Source organism: Terrapene carolina, unplaced genomic scaffold (assembly GCF_002925995.2).
Source record: "Terrapene carolina triunguis isolate 2854851 unplaced genomic scaffold, T_m_triunguis-2.0 Scaffold96, whole genome shotgun sequence".
NCBI lineage: Eukaryota > Metazoa > Chordata > Testudines > Emydidae > Terrapene > Terrapene triunguis.
In genome coordinates this window covers 61,845,176-61,855,936 of record NW_020664447.1, presented here as the reverse complement: position 1 = coordinate 61,855,936, position 10,761 = coordinate 61,845,176, and the positions used below count along the sequence as shown (strand labels likewise).

Sequence of the window (10,761 nt, the reverse complement as noted above, 5' to 3'; positions counted from 1 at the left end):
CTATAAAAGACAGGGAAGCCGGGGCAGACACACAGTCTCCTCTAGCTGTGGAGGGAGACTGGCCTGGCTGCTGGAGAGCTACAGAAGGTACCTGGAGTGGAGCAGGGCTGGGGGAAGGCCAAGGGAGCTGGGGAGCTCCGGCCTGGAAACCCCCCAGGCTGTGGCCTAGCATAAGGCCAAACAGGTACTGGGGTTGCAGGGGACAGCCCAAGGCTAGGCAGAGGCAGCAGGTCCAAACCCAACCTTGCCTGTGATGAGTGGCTTATACTGCAGTCTGCCCCAGGGAGTGGGGGCTAGTTGGTGACTGGCAGTAGCCTACGACTGAGGCAAGGTGGGAATAGGGGGTAGGGGTTCCATGGGGGAGGGGAGACCCTGAGAGTGAGGGGTTACTGTCAAGGGGTAGCACCCCAGATAATGGGGCACCAGGTCCGGGAGGGACATGGGGGCCAAATGTTAGTGGGACACCAGCCTGCAGAGGGTGCTTCAAGGCTGGAAACAAGCTAATTCCCAAGACACCAGCAGGAGGCGCTGTAGGGGTGAGTCCCACATCGTTACAGATACGTTCTGCAGACGCATGATTCATTTGTTGGACTTAGGAAGACATCACTTAATTAGTTAGCCTTAGAGTAAACCAAGTGTATCATCATTACCCAAAAGACTAGAAACATGGGGGCAGATCTGTCAAGCTGTCTTGCAGTGGCTCAAGAGCATGAGTACCAACCTCAGGGCAAACTCTTAAGAACCAGATCTCAAACCCCAAAATGGTTGTGAGTTCTATACTTAGATTTCACCAACAAACTATCAAATGTAAATTCCTCAAGCACTATAGCAGCCTTAACATGGAGTCACAGACAGTCCCCCAATCTGGGAGGGACTGGGAGGAGTGGTAGATACGCTGGAGGGTAGGGATAGGATACAGAGGGACCTAGACAAATTAGAGGATTGGGCCAAAAGAAATCTGATGAGGTTCAACAAGGACAAGTGCAGAGTCCTGCACTTAGGATGGAAGAATTCCATGCACTGCTACAGACTAAGGACCGAATGGCTAGGTAGCAGTTCTGCAGAAAAGGACCTAAGGGTTACAGTGGATGAGGGTATGTCTGCACTACGAAATTAGGTCGAATTTATAGAAGCCGGTTTTATAGAAATCGGTTGTATACAGCCGATTGTGTGTGTCCCCACATAAAATGCTCTAAGTGCATTAAGTCGGCGGACCGCGTCCACAGTACCGAGGCTAGCGTCGACTTCCGGAGCGTTGCACTATGGGTAGCTATCCCACAGTTCCCACAGTCTCCGCCGCCCATTGGAATTCTGGGTTGAGATCCCAATGCCTGAATGATGCAAAACAGTGTCGCGGGGGGTTCTGGGTACATGTCGTCAGGCCCCTCCCCCTCCCTCAGAGCAACGCCAGACAATCGATTCGTGCCTTTTTACCTGGGTTACCTGTGCAGACAACATACCACGCCAAGCATGGAGCCCGCTCAGCTCAGCTCAGCTCACCGTCACCATATGTCATCTGGGTGCCGGCAGACGTGGTACTGCATTGCTACACAGCAGCAGCTAATTGCCTTTTGGCAGTAGACGGTGCAGTATGACTGGTAGCCTTCATCGGCGATCTGGGTGCTGGCAGACGTGGGCTGCATTGCTACACAGCAGCAGCCCCTTGCCTTTTGGTAGAAGATGGTATATTACGACTGGTATCTGTCGTTGTCGTACTGCCTTCCCAATGACGATGATGGCTATCAGTCGTAGTATGCTATTTTCTGCCAAGCGCCCAGTATTTTCTGCCAAGCACCCAGAAGATGCCGAGGGCTATCAGTCATGCTGCACCGTCGTCTGCCAGCTTAAGATGTAAAAAATAGATTTGTTCTGTATTCATTTGCTTCCCCCCCCCCTCCGTGAAATCAACGGCCTGCTAAACCCAGGGTTTTGAGTTCAATCTTTGGGGGGGCCATTCTGTGTGACAGTTGTCTGTGTTTCTCCCTGATGCACAGCCACCTTTGTTGATTTTAATTCCCTGTACCTGTACGCCATGTCATCACTCGCCCCTCCCTCCCTCCGTCCGTCAGATACTAGTTTCGCGCCTTTTTTCAGACCAGACGCCATAGCACTGGGATCATGGAGCCCGCTCAGATCACCGCGGTAATTATGAGCACTATGAACACCACGCGCATTGTCCTGGAGTATATGCAGAGCCAGGACATGCCAAAGCAAAACCAGGACCAGCCGAGGAGGCGATTGCAGCGCGGCGACGAGAGTGATGAGGAAATTGACATGAACATAGACCTCACACAAGGCACAGGCCCCAGCAATGTGCAAATCATGGTGTTACTGGGGCAGGTTCATGCCGTGGAACGCCGATTCTGGGCCCGGGAAACAAGCACAGACTGGTGGGACTGCATCGTGTTGCAGGTGTGGGACGATTCCCAGTGGCTGCGAAACTTTCGCATGCGTAAGGGCACTTTCATGGAACTTTGTGACTTGCTTTCCCCTGCCCTGAAGCGCCAGAATACCACGATGAGAGCAGCTCACACAGTTGAGAAGCGAGTGGCGATAGCCCTGTGGAAGCTTGCAATGCCAGACAGCTACCGGTCAGTCGGGAATCAATTTGGAGTGGGCAAATCTACTGTGGGGGCTGCTGTGATCCAAGTTGCCAGGGCAATCAAAGACCTGGTGATATCAAGGGTAGTGACTCTGGGAAACGTGCAGGCCATAGTGGATGGCTTTGCTGCAATGGGATTCCCAAACTGTGGTGGGGCGATAGACGGAACCCATATCCCTATCTTGGCACCGGAGCACCAAGCCACTGAGTACATAAACCGCAAGGGGTACTTTTCAATGCTGCTGCAAGCCCTGGTGGATCACAAGGGACGGTTCACCAACATCAACGTGGGATGGCCGGGAAAGGTACATGATGCTCGCGTCTTCAGGCACTCTGGTCTGTTTTGAAAGCTGGAGGAAGGGACTTTCTTCCCGGTCCAGAAAATAACCGTTGGGGATATTGAAATGCCTATTGTGATCCTTGGGGACCCAGCCTACCCCTTAATGCCATGGCTCATGAAGCCGTACACAGGCAGCCTGGACAGTAGTCAGGACCTGTTCAACTACAGGCTGAGCAAGTGCCCAATGGTGGTGGAATGTGCATTTGGATGTTTAAAAGCACGCTGGCGCAGCTTACTGACTCGCTCAGACCTCAGCGAAAAGAATATCCCCGTTGTTATTGCTGCTTGCTGTGCGCTCCACAATATCTGTGAGAGTAAGGGGGAGACATTTATGGCGGGGTGGGAGGTTGAGGCAAATCACCTGGCCGCTGATTACGCGCAGCCAGACACCAGGGCGGTTAGAAGAGCACAGCAGGGCGCGGTGCGCATCAGAGAAGCTTTGAAAACGAGTTTTGTGACTGGCCAGGCTACGGTGTGAAACTTCTGTTTGTTTCTCCTTGATGAACCCTCCGTCCCCCCCCCCCCCCCCCCCCCCCCGGTTCACTCTACTTCCCTGTAAACCAACCACCTCACCCTCCCCTCCCCCCCTCGAGCACTGCTTGCAGAGGCAATAAAGTCTTTGTTACTTCACATTCATGCATTCTTTATTAATTCATTACACAACTAGGGGGATAATTGCCAAGGTAGCCCAGGATGGGTGGGGGAGGAAGGAAGGAAAAGGACACACTGCAGTTTAAAACTTTAACTCTTATTGAAGGCCAGCCTTCTGATGCTCGGGCAATCATCTGGGGTGGAGTGATTGGGTGGCCGGAGGCCCCCCCACCGTGTTCTTGGGCGTCTGGGTGAGGAGGCTATGGAACTTGGGGAGGAGGGCTGTTGGTTACACAGGGACTGTAGCGGCGGTCTCTGCTCCTGCTGCCTTTCCTGCAGCTCAACCATACGCTGGAGCATATCAGTTTGATGCTCCAGCAGCCGGAGCATTGACTCTTGCCTTCTGTCTGCAAGCTGAAGCCACCTATCATCTTCAGCCCGCCACTTGCTCTGTTCATCCCGCGATTCAGCCCGCCACCTCTCCTCTCGTTCATATTGTGCTTTTCTGTAGTCTGACATTGACTGCCTCCACGCATTCTGCTGTGCTCTGTCAGTGTGGGAGGACATCTGGAGCTCCGAGAACATATCATCCTGAGTCCGCCATTTTCTCCTTCTAATCTTCACTAGCCTCTGTGAAGGAGAAACATTTGCAGCTGGTGGAGGAGAAGGGAGAGGTGGTTAAAAAAGACACATTTTAGAGAACAATGGGTACACTCTTTCACGTTAAATTTTGCTGTTCACATTACACAGCACGTGCTTTCATTACAAGGTCGCATTTTTCCTCTTATATTGAGGGCCTTCCGGTTTGGTGTGAGAGATCACTCACGCAGTGCCAGGCAACAGATTTCGGCTTGCAGGCAGCCATGGTAAGCCACAGTCTTTTGGCTTTTTTAACCTTCTTAACATGTGGGAATGGTTTCAAACAGTAGCGCCCTCATTTCCCATACCAAGCACCCGTTGGGTTGGCCATTTAAAATGGGTTTGCAATGTAAAAGGAGGGGCTGCGGTTTCCAGGTTAACATGCAGCACAAACCCAACTAACCCCCCCACACACACACACCCAATTCTCGGGGATGATCACTTCACCCCTCCCCCCCACCGCGTGGCTAACAGTGGGGAACAGTTCTGTTCATCAGAGCAGGAACGGGCACCTCTGAATGTCCCCTTAATAAAATCGCCCCATTTCAACCAGGTGACCGTGAATGATATCACTCTCCTGAGGATAACCAAGAGCGATAAGGAATGGATGTTGTCTGCATGCCAGCAAACACCGGGACCATACGCTGCCATGCTTTGTTATGCAATGATTCCAGACTACGTGCTACTGGCCTGGCGTGGTAAAGTGTCCTACCATGGCGGACGGGATAAGGCAGCCCTCCCCAGAAACTTTTTGCAAAGGCTTTGGGAGTACATGAAGGAGAGCTTTCTGGAGATGTCCCTGGAGGATTTCCGCTCCATCCCCATACACGTTAACAGACTTTTCCAGTAGCTGTACTGGCCGCGATTGCCAGGGCAAATTAATCATTAATCGTTAAACACGCTTGCTTTTAAACCATGTGTAATATTTACAAAGGTACACTCACCAGAGGTCCCCTGTGTGCCCTCAGGGTCTGGGAGCACGCCTTGGATGAGTTCGGGGGTTACTGGTTCCAGGTCCAGGGTGATAAACATATCCTGGCTGTTGGGGAAACCGGTTTCTCCGCTTCCTTGCTGCTGTGAGCTATCTACATTATCTTCATCCTCATCTTCCTCGTACCCCGAACCCGCTTCCCTGTGTGTTTCTCCATTGAAGGAGTCAAAGCACACGGTTGGGGTAGTGGTGGCTGCACTCCCTAGCATGGCATGCAGCTCCGCGTAGAAGCGGCATGTTTGCGGCTCTGCCCCGGACCTTCCGTTTGCCTCTCTGGCTTTGTGGTAGGCTTGCCTTAGCTCCTTAATTTTCACGCGGCACTGCTGTGCGTCCCTGTTATGGCCTCTGTCCTTCACGGCCTTGGAGACCTTTTCTAATATTTTGCCATTTCGTTTATTGCTACGGAGTTCAGCTAGCACTGATTCATCTCCCCATATGGCGAGCAGATCCTGTACTTCCCGTTCGGTCCATGATGGAGCTCTTTTGCGATCCTGGGACTCCATCACGGTTACCTGTGCTGATGAGCTCTGCGTGGACACCTGTGCTCTCCACGCTGGGCAAACAGGAAATGAAATTCAAACGTTCGCGGGGCTTTTCCTGTCTACCTGGTCAGTGCATCTGAGTTGAGAGTGCTGTCCAGAGCGGTCACAGTGAAGCACTGTGGGATAGCTCCCGGAGGCCAATAACGTCGAATTCCGTTCACACTACCCCAGTTCCGACCCGCTAAAGCCGATTTTATCGCTAATCCCCTCGTCGGAGGTGGAGTAAAGAAACTGGTTTAAAGGGCCCTTTAAGTCGAAAGAAAGGGCTTCGTCGTGTGAACGTGTCCAGGCTTAATTCGATTTAACGCTGCTAAAGTTGACCTAAACTCGTAGTGTAGACCAGGCCTGAGAAGCTGGATATGAGTCAAGAGTGTGCCCTTGTTGCCAAGAAGGCTAACGGCATTTTGGGCTGTATAAGTAGGGGTATTGCCAGCAGATCAAGGGACGTGATCATTCCCCTTTATTCGACATTGGTGAGGCCTCAACTGGAGTCCAGCCACCCAGCTCTCCAGGGAAGCAGAGGCTTTCTTGTCTATTTCATGGCTCCTACAGTGAAATTGACAAGAGAGCTGATGTAAGGGACTCAGTGTCTACACAGACACTGTGTCACCCTAACTCCAGTGACTTAAGTCTTATGCCTCTTGTGGAGGTGAAGTTATTATGTTGGTGTAGTAGGGCACTAGTAGGGTATGTCTACAGCTACCATGTATCAATGCTGTGGCGATCGATCCACCGGGGGGTCGATTTAGCGGGTCTAGACCTGCTAAATCGACTGCAGATTGCTCTCCCATGGACTCTGGACTCCAGGTGAGAAGCCTGGTGGGCTTCCCCCACTCCCACCTGGGAGCCAAAGCCTGGGCAGCTTCAGACCTCACTTCCAGTTGGAGCTCAGGTGTAAAGCTGGGGTGGCTTTGGACCCAGCTGGAAGCCAGGGTGAGAAGCCCGAGTGGGCCCCCAAGCACACCCTGCCAGAGCCAGGCAGCCCTGTCAATTTCATGGCTCGGTGAGGGGGGAGAAGCTGCGGCAGCTAGTGTCCACTCCCTGGCGAGAAGCCCCAGTGGCTTCCCCTGGCTCCCAGTAGGAAATGAGGGGGCAAGAAGCCCCAGGCAGATTCCCCCCACTCCCAGTGGGGAACAGGTAGGGGAGAAACCCTGGGTGGCTTCCCCCCACTCCTGGTGGGGAATTGGGGGGGCAAGAAGCCCCGGGGGCTTCCCCCCGAATGGGGAGCAGAGGAGGAGGCAGCCCGCCAGGAGCCCGGGAGCCTGTGGGGTAGCCAGGCTCCTGGCAGGGAGCTGCCAGCAGAGTTGACAAACCAGGCTCTCGGCTCCCCACACTTCCCCTCTTAGGTCACTGGAAGCGCTCCTAGTGAGGACGTGAACCACTGACTCAAGGAGAGTAGTGTGGACATGCACCACTGCAATAATTACTGTGGTGGCTGTAAATCAACCTAATACAGGTCGACTTAGGTTTGTAGTGTAGACATACCCTTAGATCTCAAACACCAAAGACAACACTTGTAGCAAATCCTATAATAAACAATCTAAAATTTTATTGTTGGGAAAAGGAAATAGAGTTATTTACAAGGTTAAAGCAGGTAAACATATATACACAAATAATTTACAATCTTAAGTTTCAAAAGGCAGTAGAAACTTTTGTAATAAGCAAACTCTATATGACCTTTAGTGCTAACCCAGGCAAAGCACTGGGATTCTCTTGCTTGTACACAGAAAACCTTGCCCCCTCCTTCCCCCAAGTCCAAGCAGCATAGAGATGTAGTTCCTTCTTGGGCCTGGTCTACAATACGGGGTTAGGTCGAATTTAGCTGCATTAGGTCAATTTAAAAATGACTGGGTCCACACAACCAACCCCGTTCTGTCGACCTAAAGGGCTCTTAAAATCGACTTCTTTACTCCTCCCTGATGAGGGGAGTAGCGCTAAAATCGACCTTGCTGGGTCAAATTTGGGTAGCGCAGATGCAAATTGACAGTATTGGCCTCCGGGAGCTATCCCAGAGTGCTCCATTGTGACCACTCTGGACAGCACTTTGAACTCCGATGCACTAGCCAGGTACACAGGAAAAGCCCCGGGAACTTTTGAATTTCATTTCCTGTTTGGTCAGCGTGGCGAACTCAGCAGCACTCAGCAGCACAGGTGACCATGCAATCCCCCCAGAATCGTAGAGCGTAGAATGTTTCTACGCTCCCCCTATCATCTCCGTCCCTGAGGTTATTGCAGAATCGAAGGCGGAAAAAACGCACTCGCAATGACATGTTTTCCGAGCTCATGCAGTCCTCCCGCACTGATAGGGCACAGCTTAATGCATGGAGCCATTCAGTGGCAGAGGCCAGGAAAGAATTAAGTGAGCGCAAAGAGCGGAGGCAGGATGCGATGCTGAGGTTAATGGGGGAGCAGACGGACATGATGAAGCGTCTGCTGGAGCTGCAGGAAAGCCAACAAGAGCACAGACCCCCGCTGCATCCACTGTATAACTGCCTACCCTCCTCCCCATGTTCCATAGCCTCCTCACCCAGACGCCCAAGAATGGGAGGAGGTGGGGAGAGAGGCTCTGGGCACCCAGCCACTCCACTGCAAAGGATGGCCGAAGCAACAGAAGGCTGTCATTCAAACAGTTTGATTTTAAGTGTGGCTACAATAAGCAATGTGGCCTTGTCCTTCCCTCCTCCCCCACCCCACCCGGGCTACCTTGTCTGTTATCTCTCTTTTTTTTTTTTTTTTTTTAAATTAATAAAGAAAGAATGCATGGTTTCAAAACAATAGTTATTTTATTTCGAAGGGGGGAGGGTGGTTGGCTTACAAGGAATTAAAATCAACAAAGAGAGCAGGTTTGCATCAAGGAGAAACACACACAACTGTCACACCGAAGCCTGGCCAGTCATGAAACTGGTTTTCAAAGCCTCTCTGATGCGCAGCACGCCTTGCTGTGCTCTTCTAATCACCCTGGTGTCTGGCTGCTCAAAATCGGACACCAGGCGATTTGCCTCAACATCCCACCCCGCCATAAACGTCTCCCCCTTACTCTCACAGATATTATGGAGCACACAGCAAGCAGCAATAACAATGGGAATATTGGTTGCACTGAGGTCTGACCGAGTCAGTAAACAGCGCCAGCGAGCTTTTAAACGTCCAAAGGCACATTCTACCACCATTCTGCACTTGCTCACCTATAATTGAACTGCTCCTTACTACTGTCCAGGCTTCATGAGCCATGGGAGCAAGGGATAGACTGGGGTAGGTGCAACCGCGCGGTCCTGCCGGCTGGGAGAACAGTCTGAGGCAGAAGCCTCCAGCTCGCATGATATTCCAGGCAGGACTGAATCTCCATGAGACGAAACTTAAAGAAGAGAATGACCTGGAGTCTCTGACTCCCATTCGGTGCTCTAAGAGGAGGATGGCCATGTCTGTCCAGGCGCCCCTGATCGACCTCACTGAGGAGGATTCCACGGAGTCCTCCCAGAGCAGCAGTACCCTGTCTGCCAGCAGCACCCAGGAGGATCAGAACAGATCCCCTGAGCTCGTCACTGGGGAGCAGGAGAGCAGAGTTGCAGGGGAAGTGGTGGAATACCAGGATGGGTAAGAGTTTGGAATTGGGGAGCACGTGTCGGGGAAGATCAAGGGCTTCTCCTGGTGGCCTGCAATCATTGTCTCCTACAGAGTCATGTCCAAACGTCAGGCAATCTCCGGAATGCGCTGGGTGCAATGGTTTGGGGATGGGAAGTTCTCTGAGGTTTCAGCAGACAAGCTGGTGGATCTGATGGCTTTTAGGCAGCATTTCAATCACTCCACATTTAATAAGCTGGTCTCCTATCGACGAGCCGTACACCATGCCCTGGAGGTTGCTAGGAGCCGGGCAGGGAAGACGTTCCCAGAACCCCCGGCCAAGCGGCTAAAGACTAACTTCTGCAACAACAGCAAGGAGCGGGTGGAGGAGGACCAGAGCAGAGAGCAAATGGTTTCCGAAGTCACAAACAACAACAGAAGCCTTGAAGACAGTTGTTTATCGTGCAGGAGAAAAAACCCAGTCACATTCCACCCACTGTTTGAGGGGGACCTGCCAGACTTTGCAGGGATCGATTCCTGGAGCTCTTCTACATGTACGACGAGGACGGGTACCAGTCCTACTGCACCGTCTGCTGCGAAGGCCAGGAGCTGCTGCTCTGTAGCAATGCCAGCTGCTGCAGGTGCTTCTGTGTCGAATGCTTGGAGGTCCTGGTAGGGCAAGGTACCTCGGACAAGGCAAAAGAGCAAGAGCCCTGGAGCTGTTACATGTGTCAACCACAGAAGTGCTATGGGGTGTTACAGCGCCTACCGGACTGGAATGTACGGCTGCAAGACTTCTTCACCAGCGACAAAGGACAGGAATATGATGCACCTAAAATCTAAAAAGGCCCACACGTTTCCTAGAATCACTACCCTTGATAACAGAATGTCAATGATTGCATTGGCTACTTGGATCACAGCACCCCTCACAGTAGACTTGCCCACAGCAGCAGCAGTAACGGGGAGCTGAGCGGGCTCCATGCTTGGCGTGGTATGGCGTCTGCACGGGTAACCCAGGAAAAAAGGCGTGAAACGATTGTCTGCCGTTGCTTTCACGGAGGGAGGGGTGACTGACGACATGTACCCAAAACCACCCGCGACAATGTTTTTGCCCCATCAGGCACTGGGGGGTTAACCCAGAATTCCAATGGGTAGCGGAGACTGCGGGAACTGTGGGATAGGTACCCACAGTGCACCGCTCCATAAGTCGATGCTAGCCACGGTAGTGAGGATGCACTCCGCCGACTTAATGCGCTTAGTGGGGACATACGCAATTGACTGTATAAAATCGATTTCTAAAAATCGACTTCTATAAAATCGACCTAATTTCGTAGTGTAGACATACCCGTGGAAGGGATTTTATTCCCTTTCCACCCTGTGCTTTGAGCTGTGAATTCAGCTGATGGGACGAATCATGACTTATCTTCATGGGGGGAAGAGCAGAGCAGCAAAGTCTTTTGTTCTCTTTATTGTTCCACAACAATCCAGCTGGTGTTGA

General features: G+C 52.1%; 1 pseudogene; it reads left to right on the top strand.

Annotated features, from left to right (window-relative positions):
- The first annotated feature begins 6,494 nt into the window (after positions 1-6,494).
- Positions 6,495-10,106, top strand: LOC112101900 (annotated as a pseudogene).
- Positions 10,107-10,761: the final 655 nt, after the last annotated feature.